The sequence below is a fragment of the Malaya genurostris genome, chromosome 3 (assembly GCF_030247185.1).
Source record: "Malaya genurostris strain Urasoe2022 chromosome 3, Malgen_1.1, whole genome shotgun sequence".
Taxonomy (NCBI): Eukaryota; Metazoa; Arthropoda; class Insecta; order Diptera; family Culicidae; genus Malaya; species Malaya genurostris.
The window spans coordinates 107,110,089-107,135,302 of NC_080572.1; the positions used below are offsets into that span (position 1 = coordinate 107,110,089).

General features: G+C 37.9%; 1 protein-coding gene across 3 annotated transcripts in view; it reads right to left on the minus strand.

The window, feature by feature from the left end:
• The window catches only part of LOC131435352 (heterogeneous nuclear ribonucleoprotein L), a 655,533-nt gene that overhangs the window by 560,904 nt on the left and 69,415 nt on the right, over window positions 1-25,214 (minus strand). The window lies entirely within an intron of this gene.

Consider the following 25,214-nt stretch of genomic DNA (forward strand, 5'->3'; position numbering starts at 1 on the left):
CCCTGTAATTTGGAACTGAAAGTCGTATTCGGATAAAATTCAACAGGGATCTGTGGGAAAGTATGACCTTTAATTTAAACTTAAGTTTGTGAAAAAGGTTCAGCCATCGCTGAGAAAACACACATCGACATTTGCTAAGTTCGTCGAGATGAATTTAATGGTATATGAACTTTGGCCCTCTGGATCTCGATTGAAAAGTCGGTTTTCACAGTGTTTGCATGACCTTTATATATGAGAAAAGCAAAAGAAGCATCTTTTTTTTTGCAATATTTTCATTTTAAACTTGTTATTTAAACTGAAATTAAATGGTGTCTTCTAAAAAAAATGAGTAATTTACAAATTGATTAATGTCTTTTAGAGTTTACATTTACAGTTTAGAGTCTAGTTTTACAACTAATATAATTTGAAGGCATTTGCAAAACGAATTCTTGATGAAAAATAGTGGTTTGCCATACTGAAACATTGTACATAGTTCAGAGTATGTAAAGTCTAATGATTTCCTACCCATTTTAGGAATTGCTCTTATGGCATTTTCTTGAAAAAATATTGAATTAATAGTTCCCTTGACGCTGTTGGTTTCAAATTCAATTTCTAGCCCAAATATTTCGCGTGAAATATTTCGTAGACTGCCGAACGTATGTCTGCTCATTGTGTAAAATCAATTTTTGGTGATGCTACAAACTTTCAGGTCGAAGGTGGCGTCGAAAGAAGAGGAAGTGTGAAAAGCAATTGTGCGCGGTCGTAATGAAATATCCGGATCAGTCGGTAAGTTTGGTTCTCCTGCAAGCACTGTCCATAAAGTTCTTAAATTTGTCGATACACATTTGACAAAAGCCAGAAACCATCAGCAGGACGTGATGATATAACAAATATTGCAAAAGAGACCTCCAACTTTCGTACATACATTCAAGCACCGGCAGGGTATGAAGTCGTTCAAGGTTAAAACTGTACCGAACCGTAATGATAAACAGAATGTGCTCGAAAAGTTTCGCGAATATTTGACGAAATCTTCTTGCGTCATAATGGACGATGAAACTTCCATTCCAGCTTCCCGGAAAGTACTTTTATACTCATTTAGGACTTTTAACTGCCATGCAACGGGAAGGCTTAGACGAACATTTTAGGATGAAGAAAAAGGCCCAACATTTTTTTTGGTTTGGCAGGCAATATGCAGTTTTGGTCGAGCTTAATCACTACCGGAACGATAAACAAGGTAATATACCGTGAAGAATGTCTAAAAAGCGATTGTTACCATTCCTACGCAACAATGACGCTCCCTCGTTGTTCTCGCCTGATCTTATCACTACACCAAAAATGATTTGGAATGATAAAAAGCGAATGGAGCTCATGCTGTACCGAAAGAGGTAAATCCACCTAACTATCCGGAGTTTCGGCCTATCGAGCGGTATTGGAATCTCGTGCAGAGTTAACTCTCTCAATATAAACTACAAGCTACAACCATACAAAAATTTCGAAAATAATGTACAAAAGCAGCTAAATTGTTTACAGAGAAGTCTGCACAGTCCCTAGTGGCTGGAGTAAACTCAAAAGTTCGTAGTTTCTTCATACGGCCTAATTAAGTAACTGTAAATAGTTTTAATATGCACAATTAGATGAATAAAAAATGCATCTTGGGTTGAACTAACAAAAAATTTGTTTTATTCCAAGTTTAATCAGTCTAGATTTTAACGCAAACAAACCTTAAGATCGATTAATAAATTCTTAAACTATGTTGATCTTCATGTTGCTATACTTTTCCAGGAAAGTTTTGAGAGTTTTCACTTCGACGACATATAACCTTTTTTTTCACACGTCGTGATTAGACTAGAAGGACTCTAATTTCCCAAAATACTAGTTTTATATTAAATTCAAAATTTTGCTAAATAAAGTGCAGAACCGAACCTGGACAAAACTTCAAAAAAAAGTTTAAATTTTTATCGATTAAAATTTGGGTGTCATTTTTCTTACAACTTGAAAACGTTCATAAAACCCTGAATAGATCACCAATTTTGTGAATCTCGCGTAGCATAAAAACGACAGTCGAATATAGTTCCGATTCGTTGAATTTCTTCCGAGCACTAAAAAATCACAGGACCGCATCGAGGAAGTAAACGACCTAATGAAAACTTCAGAATAAAAAAGCTCATTAAATATTTATGGGGCTGTGAAGAAACATCGGAAAAAACGATGATGTGGTGGGTAAAAGTTCTAAAAAAACATCAACCCAGATTCCGTCAGCCACCTGCTGATCCACCGCGGTTCGACTACGTGCCGCTTCTCACTCCCAGTACCAACGCAAAATTGTGCTAGGTAACTAATGAAGACTAGAGTGAGCACTTTTTCCAGATGTTGCCTACTCTTTTTTATTCACCATATATACGAACTTTATTCGAGGACGGCTTGTGCGCCGTCCCGGAGGAGACACTAAAAAAAAAAAAGAAGCGAAAGATTATATGTTGAATATTTTATGCATATAGTCTCCTTTTTAGCGTTCTTTTCTTCCGATGTTCCCTGTCTGGTTCTGTTTGCGGAGCTTTCATTTCTGAACAATACGGTGAGTGCAATCTACTTGCTTGCGGGACTCCGACTGCAGCGGTCGGTCTCTGAACGCAAGTCTAGTTCCAATTGAGAAGGATTGATGCTTCCTACAGGCGCCTGTAAATGCAGATATCAAAGCCACTTCGCTCTGGTTGCGACAAACAAGGTGGGCGGTGGTGACTATGCCAGCAGTGACTCAAATTTAATGCTCTACTATCCAGCAGGGATTAATGAAACAAACTGGTCGTGAAACTGAAAGAAGCGTTTAATTACAACGATATAATTTATCGATGCGCTACGAATTTATCGATGCGCTTCGTTGAGCCGATGCAATTGTTTGCTGATTAATGGTTAAGAAAACGATTTTGTTGAATCGATCGGAAACTAATTTTAAAATTAGGAAGCACATTCGCAGGCACTTCAATTCAATTGCTAGGGAGTAAAGTTTGTTAAAAAACCCATGCAATACCTGGTAAAGAATATCGAAGATAGCTATAAATATTTTGGTGGTTCGAGTTCGAGTACACCAAGCCCTACATGCAACGAGCCAAAGAAAGTTTGAGAGGTAGTCAAAAAATAATCATTGTACATTTTCACTTATTCGGTCAGTCACGAAGTGCAACTACGGGCAGCCTACTTCAGATCAGCTCACAAAAGACACCATCAATGATGAAATTTACAAGACTGAATACCTCTTGAAAACCCGCTAGTCGTTGTTATTGCAATACAATAAAAATCATAATTTTGGTCGGTTTAAACTGTATGCCACTATTCAAGCAGCTCGTTGGGAAAAAAATATGATATGATATGAAACCAATTCGTTGCATTTAGTTCGCATGAATATGAATTCATCGAAATGCACTGAGCTACATCTAATTGAAACTATTTGAGTCATATTGAAACTCCAACTATTAATAAAAAACATTCAAATTTATTCTAGAACATGTACGAAACTGCCCTGTAAATTTGTAGTGTATTCAATAAATTCATGATTATGTTACTATATAAATAAAGTCGCTTCTACCAATTTGTAATTCAGGCTTTACGTTTCACAAGATCGCCTACCAAGCCAAGACATTTTATAGTAATCAGAAGGAACGCAGTAGGCGTGCGCATTGGGAATGACAAAATTACGCTCCCGTCAAAATTTCCGTCCGTTATAGAGATCTCAAAAAACATTAAATCTTTTTTCCACGTTCGGTTTTTGTGGTGTTTGTCCGGACTGCTAATAACAAGAGTAGATCGACTGGGTTCCTGATTCCATGTCGTAAAAGGCAACAATTGCATTTCTTTTTCCTTCAGCTATCAGATTGTTTTACGTCTGCTTGTTCTATTTTATTTGATTATCTTATTTTTTCTCAAAAATATATTCTCATAATTTTACGATTAAATGATTTCTTTATGAATTGAATGACAAAAATCAACTATCGCGAAGATCCGTTAATACAACAACACTAATAATAGAGATAACATAGATCGGTATATTTTTTTTCTCGGTTGCCAGCTGCCCAGATCAATATATATAATAAATTTATCATTTTTCGTGGTAAATAGTAATAATATTGTGAATTTAAAGTGGTTTGATATAATAGAGCTTTCGGATGAATTCCATATGTCACTATAATGAATCAACTATTTTGACTAGATTTTATTCACTCGTTTATGCTGTAACATCAATTTCATTTAGCAAAAAATAGAGAAGTGTTTATTCAGTACAGGACATTGTTGAAACGCACACTCGGGTAGTCCATGGGTTTTGTGGTACATCCGAGCAACTTGAATCCGGAACGTATTAAGTCGCGTGCGTAGCATTACTCAAATTTAATTTTAAGTAACCGTTTTCGAGGTGGAAATGCCAAAAAAAATCTTGGCATTACATTCCTTTTGTGGAATTTGGCCTTTCTGTTTCAACAGACTTCGCAGCCGATTCATAGCGTACATAATCATTGCATGTCTAGTGCTACGATCCTACTGACACTAAGAACCCTTCCAGGTCGGGGCTCGAACATACGACAACTAGCTTGTAAGACCAGCGCCCTATGCATTGAACCACCAACCCGGGCCATTTACAAACAACCTGAAACAGTTCTCAGATCAGTTGAGCTATCACTGAGAAAACGAAGTGAATTCCACTATTTCAGGCACTTCCGAAATCGGAATCCGGAAATCTTGCATGACTTACAAACTGCTTTGAGCCCAATTTAGAAGATTTTGTAAGTTTTTTCATCGTTGCTCTTAACAAAGGTTTTAAATCTGAATGCACTCATCAGTGATGGCATTTCATAAGAGTGATACACCAACGTGTATGTCTCACGTCTACACTGAGGATGCCGCCGGCGAACACCGCGCGAAAAGGAATGCGCACATGTCCTCGGTGTCAAATAGATTTTCAGTGTGCTAACATAAATCACTCTCACGTGCTCTCACCTAATTACACCCTAGTGCGCACTGGCGCGTGCACTGTTGACCAAACACTTCTGCGATTCCTTATTAATTTATTGAGAGCATCATTTTAAGAACATTTAGTTAAATTTCCGTATAATGATATTGAAAAATAAGGTGGTAACAAAGCATTCCCCCAAACCTCAAACTAGAGAAATTCACTAGCCAATGTAAAGAGGTAACTTATGAAAAAAAAAATCTTGAAATTGAAATTTTTACACTAAGCAATCTACTTCCGGAACCAGAGGTTTGATCCGAATGAAAATTGGAAAACTCTTACGGCATCTTAAGACCTTTCAGTAGAAACTAAAATGATGAAAATCGGTTCAGCCATCTTCGAGAAAGTGAGTGACATTATTTTCACATTTTTGGTGCATATCACCCTGTAATTCCGCAACCGGAAATCGGATCCAAATGAAATTCAGGAACTTTGTATGGGATAATAAGACCTTTCATTTGAACCAAAGTTTGTGAAAATCGGTTGAACTATCACCGAGAAGAGTGAGTGACAATATTTGTCACACACAGACAGACACACACACAAATACAAATACATACACAGTTCGTCGAGTAGAGTCGATTCGAATGGTATATGACATTCGGCTTTGTTTTAAACGTCGGTTTTCACAAAGATTTTATAGCTGGGCAAAAAATATTTTTGACAAATTTAGGATTTTTCGTTATGGTGAATGATTAAAATATCTTCTTTCCTCGTTTCCTATTATTCTCATTACACTGCGGTCTTTTTTATGCGATTTTTTACGCGGTTTTTTACGTAGATTTCCGAAGTTACACGGATTTCCGAAGATACGCGTTTCATTTACTCGGTACGTATCCCCCGCGTAAAAAGAGACCTCAGTGTCCATGACATTCACGAGAACATTATGACAAGTGAAAAGGATTGTTAGTGTACTAATTTTCCCCACGGCACATTTTTGGCAGCTACGGCAAATAGATATGTCGGAATAAGAATTGATTTCGATAATTATCCATTTTGCCCCAGTCATCTACAGTTTTTGAGAAACGTTTTTAAGGAATCTAGGAGGATGATACAAATTGTTTATATTGGTCTTGAAATTTGAGCCAAATAAAAAATAAAAAAGTTACCTTCGATTTAATATGAAATTTCTCAGCCTACAAACTCGTCGAAAGTCCTCGGAATCGGTTCCGCCGTCTCCGAGAAAGTTTAGTGTATTAAAAAAAACTAAGATTTCTCGGTTGATTTTCCAGAAGGCCGTAACAGCAAGTGACAGTTTCTCTTTGTTAACTCTCTCTTTCGATTATTGTGATGTGATCTAAAAAGATTTTCTTGGACTTCACAGTTCTGTTTGGAAGTCGAACGTTTCGAGCATCATTCTATGCAAAGAGTTAAGTGATAAACGTGTAAACCGCTTGGTAATTAATAGAAGAGAAAGTAAACAAAGAGAAACTGTCACTTGCTGTTACGGCCTTCTGGAAAATCAACCGAGATTTGTCGGTTACGTCACCTATAAGATTACATCTCCCGAATCGGGAATGATAGCCATAACCCGCCGGAACTTGATCGTTGACCTCATAGTAGCTTTTCAATAACCCAAAGTTTATCGAAATTCGTTGAACCGAATCGGAAAAATCGCAGTAAGGCGGTTACGTTACTTATATCATTACATCTCAGGAAATGGAACAATTAACAACGACCCGATAGTAGCTTTCAATCCTGAGCTCTGAGCTTGTTGAAATCGGTGCTGCCATCTTTGTGAAAATGGAACGAAAAAAAGTGTTTTGTCGGTTACGTCACATACACCATTATATCTCCGAAATCGGTACCGACAGCCACTCGATCTTCAAGTTTAATCAGTGACCCATTTATAGTTTTCAAATGAGCCTAAGCTTGTTGAAATCGGTTCAGTCGTTTAAATAAAATGAAAATTCTGGCGGTTATATGTTTCGCTCCACTTAAGCTGTAAATGAAACCGATGTCTGTCTGTTGGCAAATATCTTATCGTAATTCCATAATTCCGGAAGCCTAGAAACTAACATCATCCTAAAGAAATATACGCGTTTATGAGAAAATCATAGTTTTCTTTCACTTAAATTCACAGTTAATTCCACAGCTTGAGATTACAGGTAAAGCCTAGAACGCATGTCCAACAAAATCATCGACGCGGTTTCTCAATCTCGAATCAAAAGAATTGACCTTCGCGTGTCGCACTTTTGCGATCTCCTGGCACTACACCCGACATTGACCGTACCGAAGGCAGCGCACATCAAACGTCAATCATTCGGCACGGCTCCGAGGATTACTATAAACCTGGTAGCCGCCACAATCATCATCATCATCGCCCGAAACCACGCGGAACTTGGCGAAAACTATTTCTATTCGATAACCTTCGTTTCGTTCGCACTCGGCCGATAAGTTGAATTTACCGGAGGCAGTACTACTGGCTGGTGTGTCTGTGTAGGCGTGCAAGAGTTGATTCCCAGTCCCTAAGTGGAGTGATAGTCTATTTTTACGTGGTCCAAACCCAACCAACCAACCAACCGACCAACGAACCGAACGGACCGGGTTTAAAACTAGGTATCAGTATGTGAGCTGGTGATGCTTGGTCGCTTCAGATGCGTTCCTTCGTGTACCGAAACGGCACGGTCTCTTCCGTTTCTTTTGACACTATTCCGTTCCGCGTGTTGCTCGAGATTGATGGTGACGCGTTATTCGGCAGAAAATGAGACAGTTTTGTTGACGGAACAATGCCGTGGCCTAGCCACGCTTGGACGTCTCGAGAAACGTATTACGAAAATTAGTTCTGATTAGTTGGTCGGTTGTAAGGTTGTAAGCTAGGAACGGCAAATCGTTTCTCGTCTGGCAACTGCACACCTCCGACTGTTCGTCATTCATAACCTCCAAGCAAGTGTCCTACAAACATCCGCTGAATTCCAGTGTCAATCCAGAGCGATTGGTTTCACACCCTCAAGTAGAGTTGCCACTGACTGGCGAGACTCGGTAATCTCCTCCCAGTGTCACCAGTAGTCACTTTGTCAGCGATCTGCATCTCACTCATCCACCGATGAAGACATTAATTTCGGCAAATTACTACACGGCTAAATAGCTTGTAACGGCGATACGTCTTTAAGATTGTTTGATGCGATCCGTTCGGGAAGCAGCGGTTGGCGTAGGTGTGTATGTGATGATTCTCCTTTCTCCTGCACGATCGGCTCACGGCAACAGCTGTGATCGTATGTAGCTAGCGCTGTAGTCAATTAATTTCTTCCCCACCCAGACCAGAAGGATTTGAGGTAATCATCACCAGCAAACAAGGGGTTTGTTTACACTTGAGGGGCACTGTTTGGTCGTTGGAGCTTCAAACCACGCTTTGACCATCAGTTCCACCGACGATGCATGCACATCTGCAGCAGTAATGATGTTGATGACGACAACGAACGATGATGACGATGATGGCCTTTACAGGTGAATGCGCTTAATTGTGTGATGATTTACAATGCTGTTTGACTGCTAGCAGGAATGAAACGCGCGCGAACGTTTTTGAATTATTTTGGAATCGTTTTTTTTTTCATTCTTTCACCAATCGACTGTGGTCACCAATGGGAACGTGCATATCATTTCAGATTTCGCGCACGCCGGAAAGAGCTGGTTGACAAATCGCGAAGATTTGTTTGCCAGAAGTGTCAACAAAACAAACTACGTGAGAAAGTGTCGTGTTTCGTTGACAGTGGAGCTTACTGGATTAGAAAATTCGCTATGTTTGAAATCTGTTTGAGCCGGAACGGGTGCAGCCGTGAGCCGCCCGACGCGACACCCCGCCGGGCACACATAACATCGACGTAATGGAATCGGATAATATTTCACCTTGTACAATGATTATTCACCGATGCAACTGGCTGTTGCTGATGGGTGTGACGGTTTTAAAATGACTAATAGTTGTGTGCACTAGCAGCGGACCAAATCGTGATGATTGATACCATAATGTGAGGCCGTTAGTGGTAATTGATATTGCACTAATCTTGTCATGCAATCCAGTAGAAAATAATGCTGCCGCTATCGAGATACGGTTGCTTCAACCGGACAACTAATTAATCTATGTAAAAAACAATTTCGCATTAGAATTTTTAGAATTCTATCTGTAAAACGAGTATGTCTAGTAATCTGGTGAAAGTTGGACTGAAAATTGTACCGAATGACAACTACAAATAATAAATCTTGTGCATTGAAATGTAGTTTCTAAAAAAATACCCTCCGGTTACCTACTGAGAATCAAAGGAGATTTATTCAAACGTGCTGATCGGAATTACCGAATCGAACAGAAGACTCTTTCACGTTTAACCGATGATAAACCACCTCGCCCGGCAGTGTCGGGCCTAGAAGTAGTTGCCGGGTTGCTGGGCTAACTAAAAAAATTGCCGGGCCGCAGTGTTAATGGCCGACAACTTTTAAAGATTCCAAACATCTCGTACGTTATGATGTAAAGTAATTTAGCTTAACTATCATTCAATACCCAACACAGGACTGGTTGTAAAGCGCTAGATCATGAGTTGGAATGGCGAAATAAGAGAAAAAGTTTCCCTCAGAAATAGGTCTCGAACTTGCCAATCACACTTACCCCGAATTGTTAGGCAAACTAAATTTAAATATCCATTCCAGAAATCTTCGATCTCATCAATTCCTGAGAATTCAAACCGCTCGCACTAATTATGGCTATAATGAACCTTTCTCCGGTATGTGTCGTCTATTCAGCCGATGTTCTCATGTGTTTGATTTTACCCTAACTCGCAATACCATAAAAAAATTGTTTTTAAACACAATCTCAAACAGTCCTTCCAACTCCAATACTTAAATTCTAGATTTAGCTTTAGGGTTAATTTAGTACCTAATCCACAAGTTTAGTTTAGTGCTCCCTTAGTAAGTCTGTTTCCATTCTCCATCGATTATGCAACCAAGAATAATATTCACCATTAGGTTCGTATCTAACATCCATTCTCTCAATCCCCCGGCTGTCCACCATCTTCTTCGAAACTAACTAGATCTTTATGATGTCACTAATTATTTTTTGCTTCCCTCCTTCGTCATCTTTTCACCATCTATTCCTTTGCCGCAGGACGTGGCCTTCAACAAAACGTACCATCGTCACCATCCATCAAACTAGCCACTCTTGACCCCCGCCGGGAGGCCCTATTTTACTTAGTATTAAGCCCTTAGTATTAAGTAATATATCTGTTGGATTTTTGTAATCTGTTGATATAAAGCGATGAGGAGGTTTTATGCCTGCTGGAGAGAGATTATAAATTTCAGCTCCAGCGAGCTTTTCCCTACTCTCAAATAAACAAATCATTTCTTATCCTTGGAACTGATCTTCCAATTCAACTATCCGGTGATAGGATTAAACTCATTTCAGAAGCCACCGGATTAAATTAAATCCACAAGCCAGAGCTGGTCATCGATGTAATTTCCTTTTGCCTTGCTCATATAGAAACTGTGAAAACCGACTGTTGAACCGAGGCACAGTGGTTTGAATCGGCAAAAACGTGAACTTAATTCTTTAGCTGCTGAACCGTTGATCCGATATACATAGTTCCTTTGGAGAACTCATTCACAAAAATATACCTCGTGATTTGATCACAATAAAAAATGTGCAAAGCCTACTACGATAAAAGTTCGATTCAACAACTTTTTACCTTAAGAGATAAAAAAAATATGTCTTCGACAAAGGTTTAGAACTTCCAACGAGAAAAAACTTTGCCGAAGAAGCTATAGTTCTAACGCATAAAGTTCGTTTGAAACCACCGAAAATCAATTTTTTGTACATTACTTTTTTCGGAATTATTTTCTGTGTCTACTATGTTCGAGACAATTACTAAAAACGTAAAATTACACATTTTTGTTGAAGACTGTGCACGGTTTGGCCTTTTCCTTAAAAAGTTATTTAACATTTAAACTTTGATATACACTAACTTTAACTACTAATAGGAAGCAGGGTCGCAGACCAAAAAGCACATACATATACTTTTTGGAAAGCTTAAATAGTTAATAGTTACGAAGTGTGTAGCGTGCCCTTTTTAAATTGTGTGAATGAGACAATAAAATATAGAGTGCTTTTTTGACCATTTCCTTAGGAAAAACGTACATTAATAAAATTGTTTATCTTCATATCGCGCGATTTTTGTGATACCGACCGATAAGTTACCTTTAGGCAACAACTTTTGCAAGAAATTGCAGTCGAGGTATACAGAATAGAGCATTAGTTTTAACATCAGACGAAAGAAAAGACTTTCACTACAGCTTACTATTATGACTTACTCTCAGCGAGTACCGAGTCTTTTGGAATGCCTCTTCAAAGTCAATGTTGATAGGTGTCTTATTGACCGTCAACACAAAAAAATCACGAGATATTACCGACTTCAGTAGAAAATGTAATAGAATTGCTGTAAGGCAACCTATTAGTTACAAATTCCCTAAAACCAAAGTTGTTGAAATGAACTTTTGTCGTAGTAGGCTTTGCACATTTTTTATTGTGATCAAATCACGAGGTATATTTTTGTGAATGAGTTCTCCAAAAAAAACTGTGTATATCGGATCAACGGTTTAGCAGCTAAAGGATTAAGTTCACGTTTTAGTCGATTCAAACCACTGTGCGAGGCCCGAAGGACCGAATGTCATTTAACATTCGACTCATTTCGCCTATTCCAATGGGTAGCCATTAGCAGTAGACTATTAAAACAAACCAATTTCGGCTACCCTGGTTCCCGGTTTCCGAAGCACCGGAAATAGTGATCATATATTCCAAAATGGATCTCACTCACTTTTCTCAGCAATGTATAGACCGATTTTTACAAACTTAGGTTCAAATGAAAGGCTTTCTGGTCCCATCCAATTCCTTAATTTCATTCGGAACCGACATCTGGTTGCGGAATTACAGGGTGAAGATTGTTAACATACTTATACCATCGCTAGAATGTTTAGGCTTGCATCAAAACTATTTCAATCGATAGTCATTATCAGTAGACGGCCAAACAAATTGATTTCGGCTTTCCAGGTTCCCGGTTTTCGATTAACGACCGAAGATTGTGGCTAGACTCAAAAATAAATCCCAGTCATTTTTCTCAAACCGACTCCGATTATACCCGTTCCCGGATTCTAGTGGATGGACAAACCTTTTTGTTTTTCAAGAATCAAAGAAAATTGTTTTGCCGAGATCTACACATTTATATATGAGGATATGAGAGATATGAAAAAGGCATAAAAGATACTGAATTTGAAGACAGTTGCCAATTTAATTTTACGGCATAAGAGACATAGCTTACTTCTAATGATACCAAATTGTGAGGAATGTATATATCCAACTATGAAAAGTATCTAATTCCCGAAAACTCAATGATGCATGACAGATGCGCATTGTTTTGTCTACGTGAATTGATCCTTTGGTCAACAAAAATGTTTTTTTAGATGAGTAATCTGCTTATTAGCGAAAACTTATGGCTCAGGACACGCAATTGTAGGATTCGATTTCCAATTGGAATGGAAGCTTTACGTAATTTCCTTTACGTTCGGAACTACTTATTCAAACAGTGACTGAATATTTCAATTTAGTGGAATGTTAATAAAATATTGTCATAGCGGGATTTTAATAGTTCCTTTTACGCTATGACAATATTTTATTAACATTCCACTAAATTGAAATATTCAGTCACTGTTTGAATAAGTAGTTCCGAACGTAAAGGAAATTACGTAAAGCTTCCGTTCCAATTGGAAATCGAATCCTACAATTGCGTGTCCTGAGCCATAAGTTTTCGCTAATAAGCAGATTACTCATCTAAAAAACATTTTTGTTGACCAAAGGATCAATTCACGTAGACAAAACAATGCGCATCTGTCATGCATCATTGAGTTTTCGGGAATTAGATACTTTTCATAGTTGGATATATACATTCCTCACAATTTGGTATCATTAGAAGTAAGCTATGTCTCTTATGCCGTAAAATTAAATTGGCAACTGTCTTCAAATTCAGTATCTTTTCTTCCCTAAATAACATTGCCGAAGGATGAGATATGAATTCGTGTTAGTACTCGCAATTGAAATACAACTGGAACTAAATTTCTACAAATTTCGTGACCTTACCGGGAAATACAAATTTTCTTCTTAATTTAAAATTCCCGGTAAGGTCACGAAAAATTTGTTTACAAGTTTCTCTTTTACATTTTTTGCAAAGGAAATTCAGAAAGAATTCTACCTTAATCAAAAAGTTCCCGGAATACCGAAAACTGAATATAAAAATTGTGAATGTGTACATGTGTGTGTATGGTTCTGGAATCACAGGGTGATATGCACCAAAAAAATAGGAAAATAGTGTCTCTCATTTTTTTCGAAGATAGCTGATCTGATTTCACAAATTTAAATTCAAATGAAACGTCTTATAGCCCTGAATTTCATTTAGCTCCAACTTCCGGTTCCGGAAATACAGAGTGATATACATCAAAAAGGTGAAAATAATGTCAGTAACTTCTTTCGGAGATGGCTCAACTGATTTAGATTCCACTAAGATGTCTTAAGTTACCATAATAATATTCCGATTTCCAATTTCCGATTCCGGAGATAGAGTGCTTAGTGTAAAAATGACAATCTCAATAGTATATTTAATTTTCATAAGTAACAATGTGATGAGTAGCGAGTTCTTTAAATTGGCTAATAAATCTCATTTAGGAATTAATCTTGTTTGTGCACACAACCAATTTCGTGAAGATAATAATAAATCTCATAATATTGCAGGCTGTTCCAACTCGTAGGTAATGTTGGTTAATGGCCATACGAAGTGTTTTAATTATACTGGACCCGTCGTTTATTTCAAACCGCCATTTAAATCGAAGGTGTAGATTTTGAAAATTCTTCAAAATTGAGCTAAAAACTGTTACAGTTTATAGTACATATTTTCTGATGGTTTAATTATCCAAAGCTCCGGAGATAAAGGAAAAAAAGGAGCTCACTTTATTTCCACCAAATATAAATATAGTGATATTATGTAGATTAAGTCTTGAAAACTGGGCTTCTTTAATTCGTAGTCGGGTAACGGCTCCTATTTCATCTGAGCTCCTATTTTCATCTCATCCCTTCACCTCATTATTTTGAACATGAACAATATCTTACAACGTACCTGAACCTAACTGTGGAATATTTTAAAATGATTATTTAAACTATTATCACACTGTCTCATTGGAAGAAATAGTTTTAAATTCTTCGGTGATCGTTTTTTTTTCATTTTAGGACTCATTTTCGTTTTCAATTTAGGACTCATTTTCGTTTCAAGATTTACAGTTCGTCATGTTTCTGAGTATCTACTAATCGATTCGTCTCAAAACATGACCACTATATCGCACAATTACACTACTATTTAATGCTGGATGACTTCATAATTAGTAATGTTCACTTGCCCATTGTTTAATTAACGACTAAAAACTTCAAAAATTATCCGACAAGCAATAAAAGTCTTCAAGAATATGAGATGAAAGTTTTTCACTTCGTTCACTTGATTGCGCTTTGTTTTCATCTCATTTGGTTTCGCAAAGTTGCCAAGTTTTCTCATCATGTTACAAAAATAACTTTGTTTTCCTTCTTCAAATTATCACCAACAAGTATTTTTTTGGAATCCGTGACATTAGTTTAATTATATTGTCGATATTTATACCTCAATAAAACTGTTTCGGCTTCGAGTATTACCAGAAAGAGCGTGTTAATAATTAATCAAATAACCATTGTGGCAAATCTAGTAGCACTGGTTTCTTTCCGCCATATGTCAACATAACGCTGTTAAGTGTGTGTGCTTCATCGACTGGTCACAGAGATGCCAGATACTTTCATAGAACATATGTTTCTGCTCTACCTATTTTCACTAATAAAATGAATCAGTTCAAATTTGGGTTAAAATTTTAATATAAGTGTTTATCAGTGTTCATCATTAAATATTTGCACAAAAGAATTCCATTTTAACATGCGATTTGTCCGTTGATTAATAAACTTTTAAAGAAGTACTGCAATCAAATATTAACAGATACTCAGAGAGAAAAGTCTCACCTTTTGCTTCTCACTTTTTATGAACCTTTACAAATATGTATTAAATTTAGAAAATCTGTATAAAATCTGTAATCTGATTTAAATCAGTATGCGAACGCAAAAATCTATACAATACAGATAAGTCTGAATAAAGGGCATTCCTGGTTCTGCATTTTGTTTTTAGAAGAGCTAAAGCCTAAATAGTAACAATTGTTGTTTTTTTTTAATTCTCCCAATCAACTGCACAGAAAAATTTTAAATTTAAAACGAAAGGTAACGAAAACGATCCAAAAAATTTTAAACGTAGAAATGATTCCAAAATATCATGTGTTGTCTCATAGTTGGCATTAAACCCTTTTTAAGACAAATTCTGACATTTTGAACCTGAGAGTGTAAAAGTGCAATATTTTGGTTTTGATTGCTGTCGTCATTGCTAGTTTATGGGATGAATAAAGAACCAACGATAGGATGAATATAGAACCTTTGAGATAAAATTAGGAGCACAGTAGTGAACATATCAGAAGTGTTTTTAGCTGATCTTTTGATTATTATTTTAATTTCCAAGGAATGTGAATCAATTCCCAATGTGGAGCAAGGCAAATTAAGCAGAAATATGAAAAATTGTAGTGATTTTAGTGGCTAAATCAGGGTTTTAAGGTAACGTCCTAACAAATAAGATGAAATAGGGAGCCCTTACCCTGTAATATGCAAGAGATAATGAATAACATGAGAGAGGCATCATTACACCACTAGGTGGATTAAAACAGGTTTTCATTTTTTTTGTAAGACGTTGTACATTTTGTAAGTGCGCTTTGGAATGGTACAACATATTTTTGGCGATATGACAAGATGCCAAATCCCCGGCGAACGACCAAAATTAGGTTAAAGCCGGGTCTAAATAAACGATATAAAAAAGGATACCAAATCAGGCTAGGAATGGTAACAATCGCTTCTTGACGTATTCTTAACTATATATTGCCTTGTCTAACGTTCCGGTAGAGATGAAGCCTTGATTTGCTCGTCCACAGCTGCATATTGCCTGCAAAATAAAATATTTTTTTGGAAAACTTGGCCTTTCACTTCATCCAGAAATGCTCGTCTACACCGTTCCGTTGCAAAGTATTATAAAAAGACATTACGGAAAGATGTTTAAAATCTTACAGCATATAAGTTTTATCGTCCATTATCACGCAGGAAAACTCCGAAAAATATTCGCAATACAACTTGCGAGCCCGCGTTTTAACCGTCATTCTGTTTATCATTACGGTTCGGTATAGTTTGCACCTTGAACGACTTTATACCTTTCCGGTGCTTGAAAGGTGAACTAAATCTGGAGACAGTAGTTACCGAAAGATCTGATCCATCTTCGCGTCCTTCTGGTGGTTCCTGAGATCTTGAGTTCCTCTCTTAGCCTTACTTGCTGATTTCAAACGTGTATCGAAAGATTTAAGAACGTTATGAACAGTGCTTGCAGAAAAACCAAGCTTTGATGCAAGTTTTTTTTTGCTGATAGTTTCGACCATACACAATTACTTTGCGCACTTGCTCTTCCTTCGAAGTCATCTTCGATCTAAAAGCTTGAAGTATCATTAAAAATTTGTTTTAAATTAGTCTGTGAAACATATCAAGCGTTGATGAAGTATTGCCAGTGAAATACGGATTCAAAAGTGTCCAGATTTTGTCGCGAACAAGTTTTATTTTTACGTTTCATATTAGATTCAGCAAGGCTTTAGTTATACATATTTACCAGCTGATACACTTAACTGTCCAACATCACCTGCTGAGCTAACGAAATCAATTCACTATTCTGGAGTGCATAAATCTCCAGATAATTAGCGGAACGTTAATTATGAGTGCCACAATTGCACCGAAAATTATTCTGATTTGTGTACCAGTATATTTCAATAGCCCGGGTTCGCGGTTCAATGCATAGGATGCTAGTCTTACAAGCCAGTGGTCGTATGTTCGAGTCCCGATCTGGAAAAATTCTTAGTGTCAGTAGGATCGTAGTACTAGCCAAGGAATTATCTTGTACGCTATAAATCGACTGCGAAGTCTCTCGAAACAGAAAGGCCAAATTCCACAAAAGGAATAAAAAAGCTTGCTTCATTTAGAATTTGAACAAACTTTTGCTCATATTGTGGCGCTCTTGATGGACGGATTTGGAAGTTCTTGGCGCCCTCGTGTCGGGAATTTTGTCAGCCTCACGTATGATTTTTGACATTCCGCAAATCGACTGTACTTTGTAAACAATCAACATGGAAGCCGAAAATTGTGCACAGTTGTACGGATGCAGACCACCTAGGCTAGCTAAACAGCTGAAATTGTCCAGAAATACCGTATGGCGCGTAATCAAACTGTATAAGGAAACATGGACGACGATTCGGAAGCCTCGGAGTGGAACTGTCGACAGAAACTGCGTGGTAAGATTTTGAAGACGATTAAGAGGAATCCTAATCTGTCGGACCGTGATTTGGTCAGAAAATTCGGTGCTGCCCATAGTACCGTGAGGAGAACTCGACTCCGGGAAGGATTCAAGTCGTATCGAGCTAGCAAACAGCCAAATCGGACCATAAAACAGAATAGTGTGGTCAAAATTCGTGCTCGGAAACTATATGACCAAGTTCGACGGGTGTCTTCTGATGGACGATGAAACCTATATCAAGGCTGACTTCTGGCAAATCCCAGGTCAAAAATTTTACTTGGCAACGGTTCGGGGGGATGTTCCAGCCAAATTTAAATTTGTTTTTGCCGACAAATTTGCAAGAAAATTTATGATTTGGTAGGGCATTTGCAGCTTTGGCAAAAAAACGAAAGTTTTCGTTACAAATAAGACAATGACATCGGAGCTATACCAAAAAGAGTGTCTCCAAAAACGAATTTTGCCGTTCATTCGATCCCACGACCATCCCGTAATGTTCTGGGCAGATTTGACAAGCTGTCATTACAGCAAAGTCGTTCAATGATGGTATGCAGAGAAAGGGGTCCAGTTCCAGTTACTGGGAAATCATGAAGAGGAGACTCAAGGCAAAAGGAAAGGTTGTCAAAGACATCAATCTGATGACGACCTGGTGGAATAAGATAACTAAAACGATGGACGAAGGAGGTGTGCGCCGCCTAATGAGCCGTGTTACAGGAAAAATTCGAGAATTCCTTCGAAACCGTGAGGAATAATTTTTTCCGTATTTTTTTCTTAAATGTGTGAAGAAAACGCTACATTTGTATAAAAAATAGATCTTGAATTCAATAATAAATAACTGAAATACAGGCAATTGTCTTTGTTCCAATTCTATCTGAAGCAAGCATTAATGCCAAGACTTTGCTTACTATATTTCAATATGAACTGCTAACGTACAGTTGTGTCGAAGACGAAACATACAAAAATTAAAATGGTTCATGTACACTATAGTACAAAACAACGAAAGTATAATTACAAACATCGCCTAGGTGGAAATGACGATGGTCACGGATAACGCTTTTCAAACAACGCCAAAGGTACTCCCACCGATTGTTGTTAAAAATGCGCAAACAACAGATTTTTTTGTAATGAATTAAATATACCAAAGTTTATTGAAACCATATGGGTACCTAGTTTGTGCTAAGTGCGCATGGCTATTTTATTACTTTTTACACTTCGTCTTTGATTTATCAGTGCATTAGCAGTTTATATTAAACTCTTTATACCACCTCAAAGTTCAACAAAAACCACGAAGCTGGCGTGAAGTTAATTTTCCGTACAAAGCACTGTTTTTGTACAGAAGTATTCACTCTTTACTCTAGTGCCTCACATAGCCGGGCCGAAATGTGACACTACAAAAAATGGCAGCGTTTAAATATTCGTAATTTTCAATTCGATGTTACGAGCTTGCTCGACCCGAGAATACCCCCTGAAGAGTTCATTAACTGTAACGCAACGGTTGAAGAAATTCCACAATTGAACAAACTGCACAATCCATGTTTCGTATTACGGTAACGACGACGGCACCGACGTCACCACTCGACCATCGTTACACGGATTGAGACATTCATATCGCTCCTATACCTCACGGTACGAAATTGCCTGGGCACCTCACCAGTCGGGAAAAATGTAACTGCTATCGAACGAGTGACTCAAAGGGGGAGGGGAATCAAGGTAGTTGGCAAGCAAGTTTTTTAATTATAAATGCAACTGGTTTGTCTTTCTTTTTTCTTCGCTTCTTACTATCAACTTCACAGACCTAGTTCAAGTTTTATTTTCAAATGCGTTTCCTTATCTACGTGTGTCTGGCCTAGGCCTTTGGTTACTAATGGTTCTCGAGTTGAACTTTGTACATTAACCAGAGATGGGGGAAGTTTATGATTGCACCTGATGTAGGTAGACATTGCAAAGCAGGTGGTTACAACAACAAATAGAGCGTTTATGGAGGGATCCACCCTTTTCGAGTAAACGGAACAGAGTGGGACGAAACTCGGAAGCAAATATCATCCTGATGCTGATAGTGCGAGGACATTTAGCGCAGTCCTGCACTTACACACAGACGTAATCAGTGACACTGTCTCAGTATTCTTGGGATTGACGTAAATAACGAAGAACTACAATAAAAGTAACTTTAGTTCTAATGAGGAATTTCAAGTGGACAACTATCCATGGGTTAAACGTATGTTGGAACCCGTTACCACGCTCTTGATGTGGTAATGATAATTGCTATGTCACTCGAGAGAGTTGTGCTGCCTACCGCAGAGCGGTTTGGTTGTCTGGAATATTTCGCACACACCAACACACAGTCAACGCCGTCGTGGGTCGGTGAGTAGGCTGTTGGTAAATAGTTCTAATTGTTTTGATCAGGGTGGTGTTTCGGTTTCGTTCTAGTGTAGCGAATAGTGCGTAGTAATTCAATATCATCACAAAACTGAATACAAATTCTATCTTATCAATGAAGACGTTTCCTATATGAACTTCACACAACCTAAAGCATTTAGAATCAACTACAAATAAATAGTTATGAAAGGTATTCTAAGTGTAATGACACAAACAATCAAAATACTGTTTCAAAATACCGAACAGGCTCAACAGTCCAACCAAAAACGACTGAGAGTGGGTTAGGTTTGGAACAGTTGTTGCAACGTCGATATGGAACACGCGTGGTGCAACTTTTTCCTTTTGTAAAAATGTCTTCCGCAAGTCGCCCCAATCGCAGTAATATACTACGAACCGATGCCCATAAAATGTCCGCTCACTCGTGCAACCTCATACCTGCCTACTGTCGGATAAACGGAGCGCGTAAGTTGCGAAAAAAATGTCAATTGGTGATTGCTAACGCAACTTTAACCCTCATCCTGGAATGTGGCCCTGAAGTAACGCAGTAAGAAAAAAAAATATACAAAGTTATGGCCCCTGATTGTGTACTTTTTCGAAAACACTACCACTTTTTCGAAAACACACACGCTGTTTGTCCATACACGAGCGACGACCGAATCCCTGCGCGTCAGCACCGAGAAGCAAACCGCAACGATTACAAGCTTGTAGATTCAGATACAACAACAATCGTAATGAGCTGTAAACAAATAGTATGTAAACAGTGTACTGAGGGGTTGGAGCGTGCACGAAAAACTATCCGAGACTGCCATCCACGGCTAATCCTCATTAGTTATTCGGTGCGAAGGTGTGCCGCCGCACAAGAAATAATCATTTGACTTATTCGTTATTCCACATCGTCGCTCGGACCGATTCCGTTCGAAGGCGCGAAAGTCCAATTAATTTTTTGTTTGTTGATAGGATTCAAGCGTCGGTCGGTTGGCTGGTTGATTGTGGGTTCAACATGTCCGCCAGTATTCAAATTGTTTGTTTTTTCTTTCCTTTCCTGTTGATAGTCGATTTTCCATTACGAATTTGGCTACCAAATGCTGTGCTCTCGTAGATATACGATTTGGAACATCGTGAATAAAACATGTTTCTACTAAAGATTCCGTGTATGTATCCCTTATATTGACGACTAAATTTCCATACCTTATGTAATACTGCGATCACCAAAATGTGAGTGTTAAAAATTTTGAACCTCTACAAAGTGGCGACGAAAAAACAAGAACGATGATCGAATCGATTGCTATTAAATTAGAATAAAATATGACCTGCAGTTATCGGCATAAAATACCCCTAACTAGTAAAGTTTTCCATTCATGTTTATAGTTTTTTCGTCTTTCTGCACTACTCTAGTCGAGGATGTGGGTTTCCATGCACCACATTCCATACCAGGCGAACTAGGCTACTTCGCCCAAATGAACACTCACATCGCGGTTCGCTCCAGTAAGGAGTGTATCGAAAATAAGCATTCCACATACATTTGTGTTGTACGCATGTATTCGTGATGGTTTTTTATGCTCAGATCACAGCATGCTGTGCGTTTGGCTGTCAGCATTCGTTTGTTTACTTGTTTGTGCGGTTGAAATTCTGCGTTTTTAAAATGTCGCGCATTGAAAAGGAAGTGAAAATTAAGGTTCTGGATATATGGCTAAGTGAGAAGGGTATTACTATGCGAAAATTGGCGAAGCGGTTTAGAATTCACTGTTAAAACCACCATTAATAAATTTGGGGAACACTATTCTTTGGATGAGCTACCAGGAAGAGGCAGAAAACCCGTTTCTTCCAACTCGAAACTCTACCAGAAAGTGGTATCTCTAATCATGAAGAACAAATCAATGTCAATACGTGATTTGGCCAAAAAAGCAGGAACGAGTGTCGGAATGATCCTGCATATCAAGAGGCGAAATCACCTGAAGACCTACAAGAAGCAGAAAATCTTGGAACAAAGTGTAAAACAGAAGAAGCGAGCAGTCACAAGGGGCCGGAAATTGCATTTGCGTCTTTTGCAGGGTCCGGATGCATGCGATTTGATGGACGATGCGACTTATGTAAAGGAGGACTCAACAACCCTTCCAGGTCCACAATACTTTACTGTCGTCATTGGGGAGGATGTAAGCGATGCGGACAGGTCGATTCAAGTGGAGAAATTCGGTCGAAAGATAATGGTATGGCAAGCAATATGTTCCTGTGGTTTGAAGTCAACCATTTTTCACACTACCGGAACATTAAATGCAGAAATCTATCGATCGGAGTGTCTCCAGAAAAGATTGCTGCCCTTATATAAGAAGCATACACGGTCAAAATTCCGATTCTAGAAATGAGCAAAACGAGTCATGATTTGGGGAAAATATTATATTTTCATGTAATGATGATACATCATGATTAAAACGAGAAGTTTTATGACTGATTTTGCTGAAATTTAAACGTAACGCACTTGACGTTGTTGGGTATAACTTCAGGCGTGTTTCTGCTACGATGGTAATTTTTGGCGACATACATTCAGGCGTTTTGTTTGATTTTTTCAACGATGTTAATTTTTGCAACATTAATTCACTGAAAAGCACGACGAACTTCTTTTAATCAGAATCATTAACAATTAAAATATTATGTTTTTGAAAAACGACGACACCTAAAATTACGTGTTTACTTGCGTTCATTGCTTCAGTTTTGATTTTGTGTTTCAGAATTTAAACACTTAAACGAACTGCATGAAAGAACACGTGTGAATCAAACCTCTTAAAAAGAAACTCTATGTCGAATTCTTGCAAAAAAGTCGTTCTATTTATAATATTTTGGGTAAATCAATACAGCTTGTGTCGTTATATCTTTGTAACAAATTAATCAAAGTGGTTGAACAAAATATTTTTCTGATTTTCGTTAGATAGTGTTCCAAATGCACAATCGAATTTATTTTTTGGTTTACGCTAGCTCTCAGAATATGATTCTAGCAACAACGGTCACATCGAATATGTAAGAATACATTCAAACGAAATGTAACATTGATTTTTGTCAAATGAAAAACATAGCCGTGCTTAGTCTCTTATGTCAATTTTCGGTTCATTATCTATATTTTTATGTTATGTTTGATTCTCTATCAGCCGGTGGGTAGAACAACATGATTATTAAATGAACATGCTTCAGGATCAAGTAAACATTTTCAGTAGGTCTTGCTGTTGAATGTCTACTTTTTGCCTTACCATTAATCTATTAAGCAATCTATCACATCACTTGAGGCAGAGGGTTCAAAGTGATATCCGGGTAGAAAATTAGAGTTACGAGCTTTGAAAGAAATGCATTCTTCAAGTAACGCATTTTCGAACCATGATTAATTTTAATGGGAGAAGAGTTATTGCTCATGGTTTCATGATAAGTTAAAATGATTGGTTTCATGATTTTCTAATCATGACAGCAGTAACGGATTTCTTTCCGTGTAGTACACCTTACTGTTTTGGCCGGATTTAGCTTCGCCTCACTATGCCAAAACAACTCTCAATTGGCTTGCAAAAAAGGGTTTAAATTTCGTTGAGAAAAATATAAATCCACCAAATTGCCCTCGGCTTCGACCCATCGAACGTTACTCGGCAATCGTGAAGAGGGTCTTCAAGAAGACTGGTAAGGCAGCTGGGAACATGCAAGGGTTCAAAATTACTTGGGCTCAAGCGTCCAAAAAATGCGATGCAACACTTGTCCGGAACTTGATGTAGAGCGTTCGATCAAAAGTTCGAAAATTCGTGAAGGAATAACTTAAATTTCATCCGGTTTTCATTATGATCAAGTTTAACCTCGTACAATAAAGGTTCAGTTTTTAGTTTGAATAAAATATCGTTTTTTATTATAATTTGAAAGAAAAATTTGTGGATATCTTATTTTCGATACACTCTTTATATAGACCAAGCGACAAACGTGAATCGAAAGACATAAATATTTTTTGCGTAGGTCGTACTCGGAGTTGGCAGCACAAACAAAATTTTGCATACTTTGTTTTTTTTCCAAAATTTATTTACCACCTATAAAAAAGTGTTGTACAAGTGATGTTCACAAAATTAATGAATATATTGAAAAAATACTAATCGAATTTATCTTTACGTATTGTCTTAGACTCGTCAGTGCATAATAGTTTATTATGAACTGTCATGCCACCTGCAATTCCACATAGCCGCTAGGCAGACGAAAAGTCATTACTACCAGCAATTTACTTATAATTAGCACCGAAATGTCAAGTCCTTCCTGACGTGCCGAACGAAAACAAGTTTCAACTAACACTGGCCGGTGGTCATGGTTCAGATGGTCATTTAGGGATTAACCTTGTTTGTGCTAGGGCACATAACCACTTTCATTCGCATTACTAACTGAATCCTAAACAGAAAAAAAAGTTTTTTTATTTAAAAGCAGTTTACAAAAAAATACAACTTTTGTTTTGAAAGAAATTTTGTCCAAAGATAGATAGTTATGTTATCTAGCCGTATTGCAAGATGGACATTTGAAAGAAAAAAAATGTTTTTCTACTAGCGATAGAAATAAGATCGCACCGTTTTTTTTTTTTTAAATTTCAAACTCTATTGACAAAAATGATTGCAAATTCAATATTCAAATTGCCACTAATTTTTACCATTGTAAAATTCGACCGCAATCATTCGTCATGTTTGGAGATGAGCTGGCCAGTCAGGCTATGCAGCATTGATCAGGAACAAATAGTAATAGGAAGGAGCAACGTCGGGGTTTTACACTGTTTTGGGTAGGACTTCCCATTTGATCGTTTCTAAGTATGCTTTTACCGTCTGTGCAACATGGGGGCAAACATTGCCATGTTCCAGAATTACTTCGTCGTGTACATCGGTATATTGTGGCCGTATTGTTCTTGTACTCGGTAAACCTACATCGTGATCCTTTCACTCGGTTGAACCACGCCCAGCAGGTCCCACCAGAGCATAACCTTCAGGCCATGAAAATTCCGAACGGTCGTCGATAATAATTCATAGCCGGAGAATGCGTACGCTGCCCTACGTGTTGGATTCTCGTATTGGACTCACTTTCCATCGTCAGTAACAATTCATGCAAAAGACCTTCTCATTTGTGTCGTTGGGGCAGATGTTCACCCGTGAAGAAACGTCACTTGGCTTCAGTCCACATGGTACCCAATTGCCTACCTTTCGGTTTTTGATTGGCTGAGCAATTCCGAGTGATTTTGCAAGTTCTTCTTGCGTTCGTGACGGCAATTCTTCATCTTCAAACTTTGGTGACGCGCCGGCAAACCACTTCCGACACGTTCTCTCAGCTAGAGCATGCTCATCACACACTTGCATCAAAGTACTTTCGATGTGCGTTTTCTTCACATTGAAATACCTCCCCACAAAAACATA